Source organism: Pseudonaja textilis, chromosome 12 (assembly GCF_049901715.1).
Source record: "Pseudonaja textilis isolate UNSWEBS1 chromosome 12, rPseTex1.2, whole genome shotgun sequence".
Taxonomy (NCBI): Eukaryota; Metazoa; Chordata; class Lepidosauria; order Squamata; family Elapidae; genus Pseudonaja; species Pseudonaja textilis.
Genome location: NC_142001.1, coordinates 2,943,963 through 2,967,097, shown reverse-complemented (window position 1 = coordinate 2,967,097; position 23,135 = coordinate 2,943,963). Strand labels below are relative to the sequence as shown.

General features: G+C 44.4%; 1 long non-coding RNA gene across 2 annotated transcripts in view; it reads right to left on the bottom strand.

Annotated features, from left to right (window-relative positions):
• Positions 1 to 2,737: 2,737 nt before the first annotated feature.
• LOC148124754 (uncharacterized) overlaps positions 2,738 to 23,135 on the bottom strand; it is a 38,705-nt gene continuing 18,307 nt past the window's right edge. The window contains exons 3-6 of one of the 2 annotated variants that reach the window (XR_015745035.1): positions 11,426 to 11,567; positions 8,577 to 8,726; positions 6,335 to 6,533; positions 2,738 to 3,831 (exon numbers count right to left, since the gene is read on the bottom strand). This is a non-coding gene — a long non-coding RNA (uncharacterized LOC148124754). The remainder of the gene's footprint in view (positions 3,832 to 6,334; positions 6,534 to 8,576; positions 8,727 to 11,425; positions 11,568 to 23,135) is intronic. The other variant, XR_015745034.1, reaches the window with a different exon arrangement.

Sequence of the window (23,135 nt, the reverse complement as noted above, 5' to 3'; positions counted from 1 at the left end):
TCCAGAATGGCAGCGGGACAGCAAAGAGGATCATCTTCGAGCCATGACAGCAGAGGTGCTTTAGGCTCCCAGCACCTCTGACTAACTGGCCGCCACCTGGGGAGGTGGGCTGCGTCTGGCAGGGGGAGGCAGCCAAGAGAGATGGTGGGTGGTGGCGCCAGAGCCAGATCTCTCTGCTAGGCACTGGATCAGGTTTCTCTCTTCCTATTCTGGAGAAGTAAAAGCTTTTCCCAGATGCAGAGACAGCTTCACCTATCTGCCAGAGCGAGCTGGTGAGCCCAGCTGGGATCGCTGTTTCCTTCTCTCTGGTCTTGGCTAAATGGAATGATGCGTTCATATCATCCGGTAGATTCCCAGCATAACACGGCCCAAGTCAGTGTGAGGTCTCTTTGAATTCCACCACTCCCAGGCAGGAAGAGAAAACCCCACCCCACATGCAGCAGAAGACAAGAAAGAAGATGAAAGAAGAACACAGTCCAGTTCAAATGCTTGGTGAGAACCTGAGAATAAGCAAGTGCCCAGATTGTATCGGGTGGTGGCCTCATCCAGGAGCAATTTCCCATCCTTTCTGCCAAGGCATCTCTCCCGGTGTGACTGGGTCTCACTCAGCCAGAGGCTCTGGGAAATGATGATGCCAAGGGTGCAGGATGCACCTGCAACCACAACTATTACGCAGCTCCCACGAGAGACAGGGAAAAAAGAAGTGCATAAGCCGTAGAGTCCCTGCTTACTGAGCAAAAGGGCAGAGCTACTTTTATTTTGATGCAACAGCTGTAGGCTCCCCACTTAAAAGGTATCATTTCCTTTTTGTGGAAATATACGAGAGGCAAGTCTGCTTCAATCTAGGCCATTGGAAAGTGGAATCAGTGGGATGGGCTGACCCCCATCTTGGCCACATGAAACAATCGGAGATCTGTGAAGCATCAAGGTAACACTCCGTTTTAAGGATCTGTGAGGAGAACGTGGAAGCCTGGGAACCCGGAGGACCACTGTCGCCCATCCCCTGCCTCCAAGGAAGTGCAGCTTGTTGAGCAGAAAAAAACACTTAATTATAGTTGACCTGCGTTCCCCATCAGCCCAGCTGCTGGAGATGAAAGATATATGGGGTTGGTGTGTAGAAATGCTCAGTGGCCCTTTGATAACATTTTGTGAGGTCCTTTTTGGAAGCCCTTGGAAGGTAGCCAGGAGTGGATGCTCACAAACCCAACTGATGTATTAAGCATTATTCTTCTTGTGCAAGTTGGGTGGAGGGAACCCAGCACAATGCCCAGCCCAAAACACCCGAGAAGGAGGCGACTTTCTCACTTTGGGTGCAATGTGGGCAGCGTATTTGTCCGTGTGTGTGTGTGTTTGAGTCAATGCTAACTCCAGTCAACTTGCCTGAACCAAAAATAGCCTCTTCCTCCACCAACACAGCCCCGACAGTTTTCTTGGCAAGGTTTTTCATAAACGTTTTCCTATTGCCTCTTTCCTGGGGCTGGGAGGCCCGAGTGACTGACCCAAGATTTTCCAGCTGGCTTCCTGCCTGAGGTGGGGCTAGAATTTACTGTCACCCAGTTTCCAGCCTGGTTTCCTCGATACCAAGCTGGCTGTTGGACAGCACAAAATTATCCACCTGATTCAGGGGCCAAACCTGGAAGGGGACCTGTGTAGATAACAGGCAAAGAAGCACCGAGGACCCGGGCGGGGCAGGGGAGAGGCGTTGGAGATGTTGACCCAAAGGGACCCAAGAGTGTGTTGGAGGTCCCTGTCCACTTGTTCAGGGAGATGCCTGAATAGTCCCTTTTACCATAAGGATCACGATGAAACATCCTGTTGAGTTGCTGCTCAGGGGGTCCAGGATAATTCCCCAGACCCCCAAAACAGGGCTGTGTTGGTGGAGGAAGAGGCTATTTTTGGTTTCTAGGACAGAAATGATCTCATGTTTTGTCTAATCTAAATTCTGTCAAGCAAGCAAAATAAGAGAGAGCTGGTGAGCGAAAAATACACATTTAATAGAAGTCTGCCAGCCACATGTTCCCCTTGCTCCAAGGCAGGGAAGGGGGTGGGGGGGGGAGCAACAGCCTCTTAGCTGCAGGACAGAATGGGATTCGGCTCCGGTTCCTGCAGGCCCTGCCTCCTTCTAGCAAAGTAGAAGTTCGTCGAACCCCAAACCGCACAGGAGGCCCTCGGGCAAACTGGAACCCACTGGGAGTTTCTGGGACCCCTCAAGCAGGCTTCGGGGCTGCTAGGCCTTTGCTGGATTTGGGGCAAAATCAAGCTAGAAGAAGAACTTGGGAGGCAGAAGATCCCACCGTGGGGCCATCAAAATGCGGCGGCAATTTTAGAGTCAGAAAGGAAACGTGGTTTTCCTGAACATTTATACATTCAGGATGTGGAGCTGGATCACTCTCCCTACCCACCCCCGAATGTTGTCCTTACAACAGGACAAAAGGGAGGAAACACAACCTGACTGATACTATCCACACATGGAAACACAGGCAAACCTCTTTTGATGTTGCTCACAAGCATTGAGTCGTAGCGGCGCAGTGGTGAGAATGCACTACTGCAGGCAAACTCTGCCCACTGCCAGGAGTTCAGTCCTGATGGGGCCTGAGGCTGACTCAGCCTTCCATCCTTCTGAGGTCAGGAAAATGTAGACCTAGATTGTTGGGGGCAATATGCAAATAATGCTTCTACGGAGAGTGTTGTAAAGCACTGAGAGGCAATATGTAAGTCAAAGCGCTATTGCTATTGCTATTTTGTGCAGGTTTATTTTTTTAATGGATGAGTCTTATAACCTTCCAAATAATGTTGGCCAGGACCGATGAACGCCCAGAGGGTGGCTGCATGGTGATACCACAATGAAGAGGGGGACAAAGAGGGGAAGGTGGGGATTATCCCACAAAGCCTGCCGTTCAGAATTAGGAAGTAAGACGTTTTGCAGAGGAGCATCCTGCAAAGTGTCTACCTGTCTTTTTGCACAAATGACACTGGAGATACCAGTGCCTGCAGAAGGGAGATGACAGGAAGGATGGGCCTCTTGGTATCCACCAGCAAAATTGGGAGATTGCCTTGACCTCCAAGAGACAGATGAGAAGGTCAGGGAGAGACAGCCAGGAATCCTGCAGCCATTTGCTTTTCTGAGAGTGAGCGAGCCAGAGGGCCGATCTTTGTCAGAACCCCAGACATTGTCACTGTCTTCAGTCTGTCTATTGGCCTACAAAAAGCACCCCCAACTCTTTTACACTTCCTGTTAGTTCTCTCACCTGAATTCTGCCTGAATCTTGGTATCATCTGTTTGGAACAATTTTCCATTAGCCAATCTTGTACAGGAAACAATTCTCATGAATGAAGGCAGGGATAATGTTGCAAGATCCAATCTGGGTTGGACACTGGGACCAAGTCTTCCAAGCTTTCAGAGTCACGCTGGAGCCCATCCTCGTGGAACTTCTCTCTACTGAAATATGCGCTTTGGGCTGCTCTTTGCATCGTACTTATGTGGTGGGTAGTTAGGTGTGGCTTCCTATTACTTGACTGGTGTGTTGATGGCTGGCAATTGGCTGTTGTTTCCTTGTGCTGCCAAGTTAAATTCTGTCCCTCAGAGCTTTCCTGCTTCATGTCTGAAGAATGGGGTTTTCTTGCGGTTCCAAGGAGAGTTTGAAAACTCTTGCTTATATGGGACTTTTGGACCCTCATGAAATTTTTGCTTTTGGAATCATAGATATCAACTGTAAATTTCCTTATATTTGGTCCTTCTGGGCTTCTCACAAAAATATGGCTTCCCTCATGCCATCTCTAAGAGGCCACTGAAAGCACTTAAGACAGAGAGTGACCTTACTGTATATTTACCTGTATGGGGAAAAGCCACAAATGGACAAGATTAAAGAGTAAACTCAAACATTTGAGTATTGTACTGATCTAGAGACTTCACAGCCCATGTTCAGTGTCACTAGTCCAGAAATGGACTCTTCTGGCCAGCACCTGGAATCAGCTTTTCATTGCCATCCACATTGCCATCTCTCTCACTCCCAAGAGGCCACCCCTTTTTGAAGCACAGCGTTCACCCTTTCCTTTTTGATTCGTGGCACTTTTCAGTCTTTCAAGCACCTCCAGAGGACAATCACAAAGGTGGGGCTCATCCCAGGCAGCTACTCTGTTGAGAGTTTTGTTGCCTATCCTTTTGAGAGGACATCCATAGGAAGATATCCACAAGAGAGCTTTCCACTGTTGACAGCACTGGGGATAACTTGAGGGGAGGACTTTTCTTGGAATTTGCCAGGACAGAGCTAAGAGCACCAACCCCCACTTCCAAGCTGTGATTCCTCTGCTTTGGTTGTAACAACACAGAACAAATTTCAGAAGAAGCTTAGGAGACGCAGGGCCCGTAATGAAAGCAGCCTGGGATCGGATCCTGCCTTTATCTCTCCAGTTTTCTGATCTTGAGGGCTCCATTTTTTTCTTAACTCAGGCTGGATAAACAATATGGGATTGTGTATGCAATGAAGCTCTAATTATCCTCACTCCCACCCCACTCCGGGTGTATTTCCTTAAAGGAAATGAACTGGGCATGGCAGCCCAGCCAATTCAAGAAATGCAGCGGTGCAATCACTTCCAGATTTTTCTTCGTTTCATAAAATAAAAAATAAAAACAGGCAATCTGATGGCTAAAAACAGTGCAAAGAGCGGGAGAGCAGAACCACTGAGACAGATCTGCTGACTGGGGCACCCAAGGACTCTGCTGATCGGAAACTGGGGTAGCTCCAGGAGAGCCCCAGGGCTGTTTTTCCTCATGAGAGGGGGAGGGAACCATGGTTCTGGGGTTCCCAACTGGGATGGGAGCTGGTGGTGGGGTGGGGGTGGCTGAGATTTCTGCAGCTGGGATTGCAACAGCTGAAGATTTGTCAGAAGGATCCTGCCCTGAGCAGATTTAGTCCCAAGGGTCGGGGGGAGGGGAAGACAGACGAAGCGGGAGCTGCACAACTTGGTTTGCCATTTGACAGACTCATGTGGCAGGTCTGTCTGCTTTCTCTCCACTTTGAGGTCAATAATAACAGAATAGCACAGTTGGAAGGGACCTTGTAGGTGATCTAGTCCAACCCCATGCCCAAGAAAATCAATTCAAAAGGAAATATTTCTGCATCAGATACGAACAGCAGAAATCACGTCCTTTTGGTCCACAATAACGGTCCCTCCCTTAGAAGACCCTCTACGGCCCCTCCATCCCCTCCAACCCTTCTACTGTTTCAAGAACAATTCTGAGTCCTTCGGCTACTCCAAGGACCCAACAAGGCTGCCCACCCCCTCAACATTCCCCCCCCCCAGACACACACCTGCAATCCTTGACTTTGACCACAACTGAGGCCCAAACTTATGTTGCAATATAAGACCTTTGTTAAGGGAGTTTTGTCCCCTTTTGCGACCTTTCTCGCCACAGTGGTTAAGTGAATCATTGCCACTGTCAAGTTAGGAACATGGTTGTTAAATGAATCTGATTTCCCCATTGACTTTGCTTGTCAGAAGGTTGCAAAAGTGGGGGATCACATGGCCCCAGGACACTGCAACTGTCGTAAATACAAGTCAGTTGCCAAGCATTAAGATTTGGAGGACATGACCATGGGGATGCTGCAACAGTCATAAGTTGGCCATGTCCACACTGCTGCCAGCTTTTACCCCGTCACCTGTTAATGTTGCAAGCCAGAAGAAAATAAACAGAGAGTAAACTCCATTCCTTACTAGCACTGATGATGTTACCAAGTTTGGATAATGAAATGTCTGCAAGAAAACACTCACCAAAGGAACCTGCGGTTCACCCCTGAGCTCTAAATATTCTCCTCTGTCAGATGCTAAGATCCTCCTCTTCCCCACCACTCATATTTTTTGACCTTTGTCTCAGAGGTGCAAAACAAAACTGAGGGGCTTCTGTAGGACAGGTGGTTTTGTGGAAGAGCAGAGGGCAGGCGCCTTGCCAGGAATTCATTAGCAAAGCCACAGGGGTGGAGGTGTCCAAGCAAAGGTCTTCATGTGCCTGACATTATGGAGATATGGCACAACCAGACATACACAGACAGACAGACAACCAGCCTGCATTACACAGACCCATTTTCATCTCGAGAGGGAGTGGGGTGAGGGGAGAACTGCTGTGGACAACACAGACACAAATATCAGGATGCTGGAAGCTCTATGAACAAAATATTACAACTGTAGAAAGGAAAGAGAGAAGATGGCCTGTAGATGCTGTATTTGTCCCAGTAGTGAGATTCAATTTTTTTTACTACTGGTTCTGTGGGTGGTGTGGTGGGCGTGGCAGGGGAAAGTTACTGCAAAATCTCCATTCCCTCCCCACCGCACTAACCTGCTTTCCAGCTCCGTTTTCCTGTGCAGGGCAACAAAAGAAGACCCAGCCGGTCAGCTGGAACTCAATGGGAGGCAGAGAAGAGATGGGGCGGGGCCAGTCAGAGACGAGATTGGCTGGTTCTCCGAACCACTCAAAATTTCCACTACTGGCTCTCCAGAACTAGTCAGAACCTGCTGAATACCACCTCTGTTTTGTCCTGATTTTCAAAATAATGAAAGCAGGGTACAAGGGGAGGGAGGAGGAGGAGGAGGAGGAGGAGGAGGAGGAGAAAGGGAGGGAGGGAGGGAGGGAGAGAGAGAGAGAGAAAGAAAGAGAGAGAGAGAGAAAGAAAGGAAGGAAGGAAGGAAGGAAGGAAGGAAGGAAGGAAGGAAGGAAGGAAGGAAGGAAGGAAGGAAGGAAGGAAGGAAGGAAGGAAGGAAGGAAGGAAAGAAAGTCCTCTGGGGAACCCATTGACATCCTATTGACATCCATCTTACAAGCACATCAGAAGTTTATGATATAATAACAATAACCAGGAATATAACAGTTTCAAAGGAAAATTGGTCTTAATATCTTTCTTCTGATCCATGAGCACGTTTCTCTAATCTGACCATCAGAAAGAACACTAGGAAAGAAAGCTCGTGGTTTGTATTTCTCAGTTGATGCGAAATAAACAAGATGAGTTTAGGCTTTAGTAAAACAGTAAAGGCAAATACTCTTTCAAACTGAGTTCAACTCATGGATAGGAGGTCAAATAGATTTAGGACATCTTGGAGCAATTGACAAATGTAATTTCTGCAAAAGAATCAATAGAAATGGAGGAGGAATTATACAGCATCGGACTTTAGAAGTGGGGCAGCTGAGGTTCTGAATGAGTTAAAGCTTGATAAAGGACACCAAGAATAATAATAAGAGCTTTTTCAATTCAATTCCAAAGAAAAGGAAGATGATCAGTGAAGATAAGAAAATGCTAACTAGTAAGAAAGAAAAGGCAGAGCTACTCAGCTTCAAATTGGTTAAATCTTCTGCAACATGTTTCTTCAGAAAGTTGGGAAGAACATGAGATGATTGAAGCTTTAAACTGATAAAAATAACACCAGAGACTATAATTCCTTGATTGTGTGCTGGGATAACGAAAGAAGTATCTTCTGATGGTCTGGCTAAGCCTTTATTATCTTCGACAAATTGAGAAGACTGAAAGAAGAGGCAGATGAAAAGAGGAGTGGAAATGTTGATCCGATCTTCAGAAAGAGGAAAAAGGATTGAGAGAAATGCAGACACTTTGACATCAATCCCGAGAAGAGCCAAAGCAGTTTTAAAGACGTTGAGCTACAAATATCCTGTGGTGGAAATTACACAAAATCAGCACAAGTCCTAAAATGATACAATAACAACAAAAACAATCCAATCTTGGCAGGCTGACTTTTTTTCATCGAGTATTTTTAATCCTTAATAGACTGAACTAATAATAGAACTCAAGGTAGATAAAAAAGAACTTGACTTCAGAAAAAAGTTTGACAGAGAACCTTCTGATAGGCCGATTAGCAAGCTGGTTAAGGGTTGACTGGATATATTTATGATGATTGCAACATCCTGGGTTCATGCAACCTTCATTCGCAACCTTCTGACAAGCAAAGTTAATGGGGAAATCAGATTCACTTAGCAGCCATGTTACTAGCTTAACAACTGCAGTGATTCACTTAGCAACGGTGGCAAAAAAAGTCATTATATGGGGCAAAATTCACCTAACATAAATTGGGCTCAATTGTGGTCATAAGTCAAGGACTATTTATAAACATATGCCTCCACACTACAGAATTTTTTTATGGGAAGAATTCTTATGATTAGTTCTTATCCCATATCCATCTGAATCCATAGTCTGTCTAAATTAACACCCTACTAAAGCTTTTGCTGTTTTCATAATATCCAGACCCGCGTCCTTATTTTTCACATTGTCAGCCCATGCACCATGTGGAGAAAGGTGTCATTATCTAAGAGATTTTTCACTTATCACTACCAGAAATACTTAAGCTACATTATGTAAAATGCAGGGTTTGTTTTTTGTTTTTGTTTATGATGAAGTTAGTTAGATGGACATGTGCGAAATGAGTAACAGGCCAGATTGTAGGCGTCCTTCTTCTGGGGCGAGCACATTCCACATGCAAGGAAAACACAAGCAGAGCAATTGATTCTTAATACACCTGCAGGAAATGACAAGCAAGCCAAAAAAGAGATGAGCCATGGAATTCAAGCCGTTTACCTTTTGCACAGAGCTCGGCAGTCATTACTGGCGCTGCTGTCTGTGGCTTGGGGCTATTTTTAGACTTTTATTGCTGATTGTAGCTTCAATGCTATGGGTAGTTAACTGGCAATTTTGAAGTAATGCAGAAGGCGTTCTTCTCTCTGGAGCCTGAAATCAAATTGCAGAGTGACAAAGGATGAGCTGCACACTTGTTTTGCTCTGCAGCCCTTGACCTCCATGGATCACAATCCACTTAGATGAGAAGTGACTTCGCCTCGCTTCAGAAGAAAGGAAAACTTCACGTCAGACCCAACTAGTTCTTTAAGTCTCCAGAGTCTTTTTCCTGTTCTTTTTCACAAGGCAGCCACTTTTAAATCTGCCAATGTTTATCGAAATTAATTCTTATCGACCCTCAGAGATCACTTGGGTGAATTACTTTGGGTAGGGTCATTTTCATAAAATGAAGATTGACTATCTTGATGGAGGGTCTCCGGCTTAAGCGGGGGTGGGACTGAAGGCAGTGGGATTTTTCTGCTGTGCCGCTGCTTTATGGCATCTTCTTTGCCCTGGGGGTGCAGGAGGGTTGTTGCCCGGATCAGGTTGGGTGTGTGGGGAGATGGCATGGGTCACAAAGGGTGTAGGGGGATCACAGGGACATGTGAGAAGTGCTACCTGGGTCAAGTAGGAAATGGCATGGGTCAAGAAGAACTCATGGGTGTGTAAGAAGTGCTGGGCCAGTCAGGGAGGATGGGTGGGTTATGGTTTTACAATCATTTTCAAGTATAATTTTATCTCTGAAGTTACGCCATGACTCTCTTCTTTCTACAATCCATCCTACCTCACCATCAAGTCCATAGTCCATAAGGCAGCAAATAAGATAGATGGAAGATGGATGGGTGGATGGATGGATGAATGGATTTCCAGTCAGCAATAAATGTAAATTTCTCTAATGATGGAGCATTCACAATGATCATAATTAATAATCACCATGTGTTTTAACCTCCTGTCCCCTGCTTGACAGACAGGACTTTGGAGGTCTTTTAGTCCAACCCAGATGGACTTCTCCAGGGGTGGGATACGACAGGGTTAACTACCGTTTCGGGATTTACGAGCTTCCCTGCAGGCTGCGAGCCATGCGCCTGTAAATCATCATCAGCATGCTGTGTGCAGAGATGCAGCCTTTGAAACAGCCCTCTTTTCTTGTTTTTTTAACTGCAGCTGTGCCTTGTTTGGCAGCTGAAGTTGAAAAATCAAGAAATAAAGATCAGGTAAGAGCCCAGGTGGGCAGTGGGTAAAAACATCAGCAGACATAGAACCGGTTCTATGTCTGCTGCTCTTCAGAGCTACCGGTTCTACAGAGGTGTACAGAACCGGTAGAAACCCACCCCTGGACTTCTCTTTTCTCACAGTGCTCAAGAGGCTGTCTCCCTTCGCTTTGGGATGGAACCAGAGCTTTGAGGCTGCCCTTTCCACCCCATTCTCAGAGTTGTTGCGGCAACCTGACCTCGTAATGTTGCTTCTCTGGAAGGCTGCTCCCCAGGAGATGATTCCCAAGGCTTACAACCTTGGCTAGGACGTTGTCTTTCTAGGACAGAAGGTGGTTGTGGAATCCCCTTTAGATGAGTTTCCTTTTGTAATTGGCTGCATTGCTCTTCCAGTCAGCTATGCCTTCTTTTTGTATGTACTACTTTATTTGCAAGCTGCCCACAGTCATTCAGGAGTTGAGTTATCCAAGCCTTGAAATTGGATAATAAATAAATAAAAATAAAAATTGATCTGGAAGCTATTCTGGGAAGGTTTCTGCTCCAGATTAATAAATAATCAGTGGATTCGCTGAGGAGTTTGCAGCCTTAGGGTCACAATTCCGCTTTCAATTAGCTTTTAAAGAGAATGGTAGAACTGTAATTAGCATACGATTACTCAGGCTGAGAGTCACCTGCAGTGAAGCCAGACAAGTCAAACTACACTCATAGAGCCCTAACGGCCTACCTGTTAATACAGTCATGTCAATTTGTCCAAGTGGTCAAAATCTGGCTCAAAAGCCCACCTGAGCCCATTGCCATGGTAGGATCAGATTTCAGAGGAAGATGTGGGTTCAGAACTAGCCACTGACAGCATGTAGATTTTAAGCCAGAACTATTTTTGTTAGGCATAGTATCAGAAAAAAATATGATAAAGGGAATGTATATTTGATGTTACATTATTTAACAGCAGCAAGAATTGTATTTGCACAACATTGGAAAAGCGAGGAAACACCTGCGGAAGAAATATAATGAAAAAAATACTCCACTGTGAGGAAATGGACAGACTAACACTGAAGATAAAAGAAAAAGAAGACATAGAATATTTTCAAATTTGGGACTTGTTTTATCAATGGCTGGATAACAGAGGTAGAAATTAGGAACTGAAGAAGTGTTACTATGTAAATGAATGGACTCAGACAGTACACTGTTCATTAAGCACATATTTTATGTAAAGAGAAAACCAATAAAATATACAAAAGGTAAATATAAAAGAGCTAGCCACTGACTTGCAGCTATTTCTGCCTGATCTGTTTATTGTTCTGTTAGTACCCCTGAGGGAATAGCAAAGATTTGCCTTTCTGATTTTCCCAAGCTAGAAGCTTTATTAGAGGGAGCTAAGACTGGCTTGCCAGCTTATTGGGTGGGGGGAAAGGAGCGGGGCAGGGGCCTCCTTGATGCTTCTGCAGCAACTCTTGAGAAGCCCAGAACCAAAGGCTGTTCCTGGGGGAAGCAACCGGAGGCTGGTAGGGGATGCTAGAACCCTTTCTAGATGGGCAGGGAAAACAGATGTGAGACATCAAACCTTAAGTCTGATACATATTTACCCCTGAAAGACATGCTTACCATGTATGCTGACTCAGTTGGGTTCCAGTTGTCAATCGGGTATTGTTAACGTATCCCCGCTCCTTTGCTCTTTTCAAGGTGAATCTTGTTGAACCTCATACCGCTGTTCATGTTGGCTTCCTGTGCAAGAGGAACTGGTGGTCTGAAAGTAGAAGAGTCACCTGAATCTGTCCACATGGGTAGATTAGTCCGTGCTCAGTTTTAGGCTGATGGCTCATAAAAACATCTGCAGTTAAAATGATTTGGCTCTGTGACTGATTATTCTTCCAGTATAACTGGAGGGATTTATTTCCTTGTTGTCTGTTCTTCTACTATCATCCTTCTACTGTGTGTGCCTTATCTTAGAATACAGAGATGGGTCAGGCTGTGGACTTCCTTGTTCCTAAGTGTCCTTCTCAAAAAGACAAACCTTTCCCTTGGTTACTTAGGGAGCCAGACTAAGTAGGGATGAAGATGTCTGACAGCCTATTGCAACTTCTAATCTACTGCAATGGACTTACAGTACTTACTGAAGGTCCTTACTTCTCTGTTTCCAGCACATCCATAGGCTGATGGTTCATTTCCATTTTGAGGCATTCCTTCAAAAAAATTAAAACAGTCAATGGCTCATTGTGAACATATGCTTGGTTCTTGGAAAACAAGTGGATGGATGTAACTAGATATGGACCGCAGAAGGGGAAAGTCAGAGGAATATAATTTTGATAACTACTTGTCCGAATATTTGGACCTTTTTAAATGTGTGGAACTCAAGGATTTAGATATAATATATAGAGAATTAAGGACCATATTTCAATCTTGATCATTTTCACTGAATCAAGAAATCAAGATGGGACTGGTACCATTGTTAAAATATTCAGTACCTTCTTGCCAGACAGATGTTCTTTCTTACCTAAACTCTCTTTTGACTTAGGAGATCATCCAAGGTACAAGCTCCTTTCAGATCTTCCATGGGTGATCAAGAAGAGGTGGTGAAAACCTATTTCCAAAACCATTGCAATGATGTTTTGGGAAGGAACATAGAAGGTACAATAGAATAATAGGGCTGAAAGGGACCTTGGAGGTCTTCTAGTCCAAACAACTGCTAAGACAAATGACCTTATACTGTCCCAGACAAAAAGTTATCCAATCTGTTCTTGAAAACCTCCAGAAATGTAGCATCCACAGTTTCTGGAGGTCAGCCATTCTTACTAATTAATTGTTCTCCCTGTCAGGAAATTTCTCCTTATTTCCAAGTTGGATCTCCCTCTGACGAGTTTCCACCCATTGCTTCTTATCCTGCCCTCTGGTGCTTTGGAGAGTAAATAGACATTCTCTTTCCTGTGACAACCCTATTCTGTCTCGCCCAAGTCTTCTCTTCATTAGGCTGAATATACATACTTAGTTCCCTTAGCTGTTCATCATATGCATTAATATGCTCGCTCTTTCTAGGGCCTCAGCATCTTTTTTGTATTGTGGTGACCAGAACTGGGCACAAAAGTTCAAATGTGGCCTCAGTAATACAATACACAGCAGTACAATGATTTTCCATGATCTTGAAAGTATCCCTCTGTTGATGCAACCCAAACTGTGTTGGCTTTTTTGGCAGTGCAGCACACTGGTGACTCCACCAGTAATTCACCAGGACACCTAGCTCCCTCTGACAGTTATTGCTACTGAGTCAGGTACTGCCTATCCTACACCTGTGTGTCTGGGTTTTTTTCCTGCCTAAGTGCAGGACTTCACTTTTCTCACCACTGAGCTACATCTTGTTGAACTTTGAGCTGACCTTAGTTAGAGAAAATGAATGAATGAGCCATTAAGAGGTACTTTGAGAAAAGCCCTGAGAAAAAGAAAAGTTTCAGAATTCAAAGTAACCATTTCTTGATTTTGTTTAGCATAAAATAGATCAAAAAGAAAGATGAATAGGCTTTCAGGATTCAGTTATCATATCATATTATAATAAAACACATTCCAGCAATCCCTGGCTAACCTCTAAGCATTGACACTTTGGGATCTATTTCCAACTGGTGTTTGGTTAGGATATGTTATAGAATCTAATTTGATCCCCTTGGACTAGTAGATTCCATAATCTTATGTCAGAAATTGGATGAAGGGAGTACCTACCTATCAGTACTCCTGGAGTTCTTCTGGGTCTTGCATTCAGTGTTTTAGAGTGGTCGCAGTCTATCCTTCAGACCATTTCTAGAAAGTGATTTTGGGGACCACTGAAGAATTACTCCACTGGGTCATTATTCCTATTCCATTAGATGAAATTGCTGGAGTATCAACTAGTTCTGTTCTACATTCCTTATTGGACAATTCCAGGAAAGCAGTTGGGATCCTGGAACATTCTGGAGTTCACTATCACTATACTTTGGTCAGAGAGGACAGGAAGCACAAAGAAGAGAGAGATTCTGTTTACCAACAGATTCTGTTTACCAAATAGCTAAGTGGATCTGGAGATTGAGGTTCACCCTCTTCCAAATGTCCCTTGTTTTGCAGGTTGAAACTTTGGCAAAGAGCATCAGAGCACATAATTATTTCTAGAGTACCATCTGTGATTCTTCACCAGCTAGCTGGATTTGGCAATGACATGCATACCTTGACTGTATCCTGTTTAGACTACTGCAAGTTGTTTTACTTTGGACTATGCTTGAAAACTGTGTGGAATTTGTAGCTGTTATGAAGTCTGGCAACCAGACTGCTAAAGGTGTAAGATACTGGGATCACATGGTACCTCTACTTAAAGAACTGTACTGGTTGCCAGTTGGATACCAGACACCAACTGTGGTAGTGATTTAACCTGTAGAGCCCCTCAATGCCCCTGGGCTTGAGTTAGGGATCACCTTTTCTGTTTTGAATCTATGTTACCCACACCTGGCATGGAGAAGAGGTCTTAAATGGGGACAGAGTCATAATGGGTTGTATTTCTTTGCGAACTGAGCTTCGGCCCCTTGAATACTCACCTGAGTAGAAAGGTAGGGTACAAATCAAGCAAGCAGACAATCCAACGGGCCATATTTCTAAGTGCCTTTGGAAATGTCACACAACAACCTCTCACCACATTATGAATCCTCAGAATGAAGCTACACCTAATTGCTCTTTCCAGACGATTCCACCTGTGCAATACCTAAGATTTCACTTTAACAGAGCCATAGATGGATGGTGAAGTTTTCAGGGAGTTGAAGGCAATCAAGTGAGAGAATTCTGCAAACAGGAACTATTTCTTTCTCTTTCCTTGTGGGAAAACAAGGCAGGTGACCTTATCCAGCCACATGCGCACACTTGCTGGGCATTGAGCTGGTGCTGTGGCGAAGCAGGACAAGAGCTGCACTTTTGCTAGCCCCTGTCTCCACATTTTCCATAGTGGCCTTGCAGTGAGATGGGTGGCAAACAAATGTAATAAATAAAAAATAAAACCTCTGTAAATCCATAACTACGCACTCAAAGGACTTTCATACAGCAGCTGCTAATGGATGAGATTCACCTATGGACAGAAGTGCTAAGCCAAGAGTGCCCTGATCCTAGCATGATCCATGCCAGGATCAAGTCAAATCTTCAAACTCAGGAGATCCTGGACGAAACAAAACATGTTGACCCTGGAAGAAAGTTGTGCATCTCCCAAGTCATTTTTGAGATTTTACCCACATGGATTTGGCTCTGCATTTCAAAAGTTAGCTTAAATGTATGCTGGAGAATGTGATTGATGTGGCCCAAGGGAAGGGTGCCTAGCAAAACTCAAGGTGTGGAGAAGCATAGCACAGAAAAGCCTTTCCAGAGGAGAGGAGGAAACTGCTCTCTCCAGGCTTCACTTCAACACAGGGATCTTCCACGATTGATGGGGTTTTCCACTCTGCCCGTGGACTCCTCCCCCTCCCCACCCCATCACGTTAGAGAATCTACCCATTGGAACAGCAGGAACAAGGAGGTTTTGAGGATGCAGGCAAGTTAAGAGGCTGCCTGATTGAATTTATTAAAAATTGGTGAAGAGAGCCTATCTGATGAGATCTGCAAAGCCTCAATGATGTCCTATTTTGGGGAGTGCCAGGAAGAGAGTGCTGAAAGGGGGTGGGGGATGAGGTGGGGGTGTTATTTATTTGTCATGCTGGGAAACTGCAGGCTCCCAGTAAACCCAGTCCTTGCGGATTGAAACCAAGCCATTCAACACAAAAAAAGCAACTACAGAAGCAAACGTGGTAAACATCGCAAGCACGAAAACAATCAACATACAACAAGAAAGAAGAAAACTTAGCACAAAAACTCACAGGACAGACTGAAGCATAAAGATTCTGTGCCAGGATGAAGAGGCATAAGTCTGTTTTTGAATTCTTCTTAAAGCACGCATAAGAGGCTGCTCAAACTGCTGTGGAGCACTCTGTCCCATCATTTCCAGGTGGGCTTCTGGGTGGCTCCCAAAGGAGGACTTGAGTCAACATTGATGACTCCTTGAACACCAGTAGGGAAACTGAGGAAGTGAGCAGGTTGCCTTCCATCAAGGGCAAGGCAAAAACGGAAGGATGCATCCCAGGAAGCAGCAAGATGGCAGCTGGGTACCAGTTGGCTCTCCTAAGGATGGAAGGGAGAAGCCTGTTGCTCCTTTTTCAGGGAGCAAAACATCCTGCAGCTTTGAATCTCTGGGTAACTCCTGGCTAACTTCTGGATGGGACATCCACCCTCTTGAAGAATTTCCTCGCTCAAGGAAGTTGTCACCATTCAGAGGTTCATCTTCCTACAAAGAGATTCCTTCTTTCCCAGCTTCTTCTTCTCACAGACAGCAAGAGAGCTGCCATCTTGGAACATCCCAAAAAGTTTCATGTCTGATTGCCCCCCTGTTCTCCAGCTCCAAAGTGGGAGCCTTTTGAGGTGAACCTCATCATTGCAAAAATCTATTGGAGCTCTGTATGTTGTACTGGAAATTGGAAAATATAAGAAAAAGATGTTGAAACCCTAGAAAGAGTGCAGAGAAGAACAACAAAGATGAGAAAGAGATAAATTGTACAAGGAACAGTTAAGGAGACTAGGAATGTTTAGCCTAACAAGGATGAGAGTTAGGAGTGACAAGGTGGCAGTCATCTAGTCCTTGAGGGGCAGTCACAGAGATGAAGGGGTTATTCTCCGTAGCACCTGAGGGCAAGACCAGAAACAATGAGTGGGAGGTCTCATCAGAAAGAGATTCAATCTGGAAATAAAAACAATAAATGAAGGGAATAGCTTGCCTCCCACAGTTGTGGCTGCTCCATCTCTGAAGGTTTTCAAGAAAGGATTGGAGATTGATATGTCTGGGATGGTATAAATAAGGACTCCTGCCTTGGGCAGGGGTGACTAGAAGATCTCTAAGGTCCTGCCTTTTATAATTCTATGATTCTATTACTGGTATGAACGAGTGTAACAGTGGTATTCTGAAAGCCAGGCATTAATTATTTTCCTTTTTCCAAAAAGTGTCAATGATACTGAACTGAGAGATGAAATGAAACCCTCTAAAGAACGAACTGTAGCTTCAGGCCAAGTGCTGAGCTAGCTGGCAAGCAAACGTCCCCTCTGCCTGGGGAACGCGTTCACCCCATAGTCAAACAGCCTTCCTCCAAAACAGCTCCCCTACGCAAACCTCTCCTTCTGCAATGATATGTGGGAAAGAGGAGCCTAGGTCAAGAGGTGATGCTAAAGGAATAGTCCCAATAAAGAACACCCTAGCCCACAGCTGTATAATGGCAAGGCAACAGGGTCAGAAGGACTCTCCCTAGGTTCTCAGGCTGTAAAGGAGACAGTGGGGAGTGGGATGATTATACGCTCAGATTTGAATATTCATCAATGTACAACAGAATAACAGAATTGGAAGGAACCTTGGAGGTCTTCTAGGCTAACTCCTTGCTCAAGCAGGAAGCCCTAGAAAAATGGTTGTCCAATCTCTTCTTAAAAACCTCCACTGTTGGAGCATCCACAACTTCTGGAAGAGAGTCGCTAATTAATTGTTCTAAAAATGTTTTCTTAGTTCAAGATTGCTTCTATCTTTGATTACTTTCCATTTATTGCTTCTTGTCCTGCCCTCGGCTGCTTAGAGAATAGGTTGACCCCTGTCTTTGTGGCAGCTCCTCAAATATTGGAACATTGCTACCGTATCTCCCCTATCCTTCTTTTCATTAAACTAGATACACCTCATTCCTGCAACTGTTCTTTGTATGTTTTAGCCTTCAGTGCCCTAATAATCCTTGCTGCTCTTCTCTACACTCTTTCTAGAATCTCAGTGTAGTTTGACAATAACATAGAATTATCTCATCTGGCTACGTTTTCTATTGGATTTACTGGTGAGGTCAGCTCATTCTTCTTTCCCTCCTTTCCATCTGCTGGGTTTCCAGCTGCCTTTCCTGGTTCCCAGAGTGGTGGCAGGGCTTCCATAGACTTCCTGGGTGACACTGGGTGACACATGCTTTCTGGCACTGGCACAAAACAATGGCGCTGTTGATGTTTCCTCATGGGCAGGTTCCAGCCTTCCCATCATCTCAGGGGCCTCCTTGGAACATGTTGAACCAGCCCATATTTTACTTTTTGGGTAAAACCCATGCTCCTGGCCGAATTAATGCTGAGCCATCAAATGTGGTCATTCAGTCACTCATGAAAGTAAGAGTTGTATCCTCTAACCTATAATCTACTATTTTATTCATGAGGACATTAGCAGAAACTTTTCTGAATGTTTTGCTGAGATCAAGATGCTGGTGAGCCAGAAATCTATTAAGCTACTAAAGCTATCAGACATGAGATGAGCTTAGCCTGGCATAATTTATCTATGGTCATCCCATGCTGGCACTTAGTGATTTTTGATACGCATCACATACTCATACCCACTTTCTATAATTTTTATTGCTATTTTACTGATATTCAATTTGAAATGACAGACTTATATGGAATAATCTATGATTCCAGGATTATTTTGCATATCCTGTCTGCAATTAGTCATACTGCTATCGTTCTTCCCTCTCCCTCAACCAGGGAGGGAAAGAAAAAACAGGTTCTTCCTTTTTCAAAGTCTTGAAAGGGAAAACTTTACTTGTTTGTTTTTTTAATTTCCTAAATTTTAGAAAGAAAAGATAAAATGACTCTCACTGTTTCAGCCAGTCAGAGGTCAAAATTTTTTGCACACTTTTCTCCTAAAATTTCTTTTCTTGGGAGAGAACATAAGCTTAACAAACAAAATGCAAGATGCCCCCCCACGCATTCCACACCTGTCTTTTAAAGATGACCAAAGTCAGACCCAGTTTGCCTAATCCCACCGGCCCCAAACTGACCCTCCCTGCCCCAGACAAAGCCCCTGCAAGGCCATCTAGACCCACGACCAGAAGCCTCCTCACTCGCTCACAGCCCAGTCTGTTGCAGCCCAGAGAAGCCCAACCTCACCTTCTCCATCGGCTGATGAGAGCTCCATCTCCTTCACAAGGGGCTATCCCAGCTCAGCTGACCTCCCAAAAGGTACCTTTTGCCCAACAAAAGAACTGATTCCAGAGACATTGGCCAGGACTGACCAGCCTGGACTCTCCCTTTTGTATAAAAGGGATCCTACAATAAACATGGATCTATCCCTCAGGATTGTGCTCCTTCGGAGTGAATCCATGAGCCATCACCATGACAGGATTTCACTCCCCTTGGTTTTGACCTGAGGCTCGCAGGGAGAGAAGGTGTTCACTCCTCAGGAAGGGTCTCCATGGGTCTAATGGAAAAAGACTTGAAGAAAAAATTTGGAACTTTGACCCTATACATGTTGACAACAGCAAGACAACAGTATGCGCAAAAATGGAGGACACTTTGATTCCCACCATAGACGAATGGTTGCAGGAGCTGATGGAGTGGGCAGAAATGGCAAAACTGACTATTTTGATTAAAGAAAAGAATATAAGTACCTTTGTTTCCACATGGATACCACTTCTGAACTTTATGGATGAGGTGGAAACAAATGAAACTCTGATTTTGGGTTTTTCCAATTAGATTGACAGAAATGGCTAGTTTATATTGCTATGAAAAAGAAAAAAAAAGTTGTGGTTCGATGTTAATGTCTTGTTTTACTGCAACAGAGGGGGTCGGAAGTCAACACTTTTTTTTTCTTTTTCCCATCCTTTCCTCACTTCTCTTTCTCCACTTTCCCCCAACTGTTTTCTTATTTACTTTTGTATTTTGTATTTTATCTCATAACTTAATAAAATGTTTAAAATGGGGGGAAAGGAAGTGTCTCCATGCTCCGTGTGGTTGCTACTCACTTTCTGGCTTCTTGCACCCAGGGGGTGATTCAGTCTACCAAGTACAGCGCAGAGGCCAGAGCCCCCCCCGCAAATTCCAATTAGAGCTCGCCCACAGGGAGGGGTGCAGCAACCTGGTGTCATGCCCCTGTCAGAGTCTGAATCTGAGGAGGAAACCAAACGGCTGGCAGGGAGTGGGAGTTTGGCTCCATTGGCTGTGGAAGAAACTGGGGAAGGGCAAAGTCTGGCTGGGCAGAGCAGGGAAGAGGTAGAACAAGGGAAAGAGAATTCAGGGGAAGACCCAGGTCCACTCCCTCTTCATCCTAGGGCTCTCAGGGAGGAACGGAGAAGAGAGCAACATGTGGGTTATGGGGGAGGAAAGGGCCCTGATTCCCTTCATTAGCTGCAGCTGGAAAGACAGTGTATAAAAAAGGCAAGCTGCATGCAGCAAGCTGTTGGGAACAAATGTGACTTTATCTTATGTTGTTGTGGCTTATCTGTGTTCCTGGCATCTTCCCAACTGTGTGAGTTTTGCTGTGTTTTCAAGTCTGAAATTCTTGCTCCTGCCCTGCCAAGCTAATTAGTTTGGCTTGTTTGGACTTTAAGTTACAGTTTGCGTCTACCCTGTTTTGGATTGAATTTTCTGCTGTCAAAGGCTGCTCCTGGGAGCATTTTTCTCTAGCTAGAAGGTAACCTGGACACTGGGGACAAAATTGGGGATAATAAAGGGACTCATTGATTATCTGACTGTATTGCCTTTGTGCCATGCCCTAGGTCATCACACCTGGGCTTGTTTTTCACCCAACCTTTCCACCCCTTCTGGAATCTCATACTAGGCATTCTAATGATAACAATAAATGATAGTGAATCAGAATGGCTGCCTTTCTGAGCTTCCTAACAGATGAATAAAATGAAATCCATGAAGCTTCCCTGAAGGCCATGTGAGAGGCCCTCTAACTAAAGAACCACTCTTGGATTGTAGTAATTTTATTGAGAAGCCAGACACATCCTTTCCCATTATTATTTTCAAAAAAAGAAACACATCCATCTAGGACAGGGCTCTCCAAGCTGGCTGGGGAATTCTGGGAGTTGAAGTCTGCCAGGCTTAAAGTTACCCAGGTTGGAGACCCCTGGACTAGAATGTACCTAAAGGCCAAAGTGAGGTGTCGAGATGATTTACATTTCCCCTGTTTGTTTAGAGATCCAGTCAATTTACATAGCTAAAGTTGTGAGTGCTCCAACATTGGAGGCTTTTAAGAATAGGTTGGATAACCATTTGTCTGAAATGGTATAGGCCTCCTGCTCAAGGAAAGGGTTGGAGAACGGAGCTGGAAAGCAGGTTAGTGGGTTGGGGAGGGAAAGGGGGATTTTTCAGTAACCTTCCCCTGCCACGGCCACCAAGCCATGCCCATCAAGCCATGCCCACAGAACCAGTAGTAAAAAAAAATTGAATCCCACCACTACTTCTGTCCCAACTTTGCCTTCACCTGAGTGTGCCACCTTGATATTTAAAATGTTCTTGTACAAAACTCCTGCTTTTGAGGATAAGAAATTCCACGGCATTTCACAATCCAGACTTGCTGTGAGGGGATCATGAGCTCCTGATGTGCTTTGACCCAATTTTGGGCCTGTTTTCTGAGGAACTCATTCACTCCAGCATTCCTGTTTTTGTCACCCATCTCTGTCATCTCTCTGGTAATGTTCTCGTCTGGGTGTTTCTCCTGCAAGCCAGACACTTCGCTCATAATGGACAACATGCGCTCAAAAGATGTGAGCAGTGGGGTGTGAAGAGCCAATCCCGCTTGTCAATCTGAGTGGTGTCCAACTTCCCTTCCAGATGGCTGTGAGAAACGAAGAAGGTGGCCTCATTTGGCACCACTTCAGGTGAAGGTGAGACGTCTTCTTGTGACCTCTTCACACTGCCAGGAACATCATGCCATCCTGTATAGCATTTTGGATTTAAAGGGCTCCCTGCTTCCCAGGCTGCAGGCAAGGGCAGCCCAGCAGCCATTTTTGTCAGCCTTCAGGAATCTTTCTTCTGCTTGTCTTTCTGGCTGCCACAGTAACGGGGGGAAGGAGGATAAACTGGGCTTTGTGGGGAGGGGAAGAGTGCTGGAGGCTTGACAGGGTGAACTGTAACACTTGGGAAAACTTTATCGTTGATGCTTACTTGCTTACTGCGCAGCGGCAGCATCTTATCTATCCAGGCCAAGAGCAATGGCCAGATGTCTGAATCACCACATGACACACACATCTCAGATTGGATGGCCAGTTTGAACTCTTGTGGGTGAGAACATTGCCATAACTTTGCATATGTGATTTTTGCGCCTATTGCCTCAGATCTTGAATTCTTTTGATGTTACCACTTGATTTCCAGTAAAAGTGCTTTTCTCTATAACAATGGAGTCTTGGACTAGAATACACATGTGACTGGAAAAATGATAAAACAGTGTATAGAGTTAAAACCAGAGACATTTGGGGGGGGGGATTTTGCCTGAGGGTTACAACAAAGAGTTAACGTATTTGATTACCAATGTATTAACAGCAGCTAGGATTGAATATGCACAGAAATGAAAAAAATGAGAAAATTCCAGTGGAGGAGGAAATAATTAAGAAAATAATGGAATGTGCAGAATTGAGCAGATTGACAATGGCAATTAGAGAACAAGAAGAAAAAGATTATTATAAAATTTGGAATTTATTTTATGAATGGCTGGATAGAAGAGTAAGAAAATGAAATATGTAAGTACAGTATAATATACTACAACCGATAAGTGATTGAGTTAGATGAGTAAGAAAATGAATGTGAAATATACCCTTGAAAGACTACAACTACAATATTAAGGATAATATAAAAATTGATACATGTGATATAAAATACTGACAAGAATGAATATAAACATAAACAAGTAAGATATGTATGTTAATGTTACTATGTGCACAAAGATATATGTACCCAACTGACACACTGTTGAAAAGAAAGGTTTTATTTGTTTGTTATTGTCTTTGTTATAAAAATGAAAAACTTTATATTTAAAAAAAACCAATGGAGTCTAATGGCACCTGACACATCTGCGACTCCTGAAACCACGTGGGCTTTTCTGCCCGCATGCAGTTCTGAGCAGCTGTTCTGGAGCTGCAGGTCGGGTCTAAGCATCCGCTGCACATCCTAAAGCAGATTTTTGCCTTCGTCCCTGAAGCGCTGCAGAGCACTAGTGACTTAATCTCTGTCCAGTTCAGGCAGAAGAACGGGTGGCCTTTGGGTGAAATCCAGGACCCTCTTGGGCAGACCTGGAAGTGAACGAGGATCCTTCCCCAACTGAGGGTTGCTCCTCCTTTTTCCTGTGATATTATTTCTATCTTTCTCTGGCACAAGGAAGAACATTATTTGGAGATTAGAATTGATACATGTTGTGCTTTTTGCCCTTTTTATTTTCCAAATTTAATTTTAGTTCATTCTGTTTCTGTAGTTACATCGATGATTTCAACAACTAGGTGATTTTTTGCAC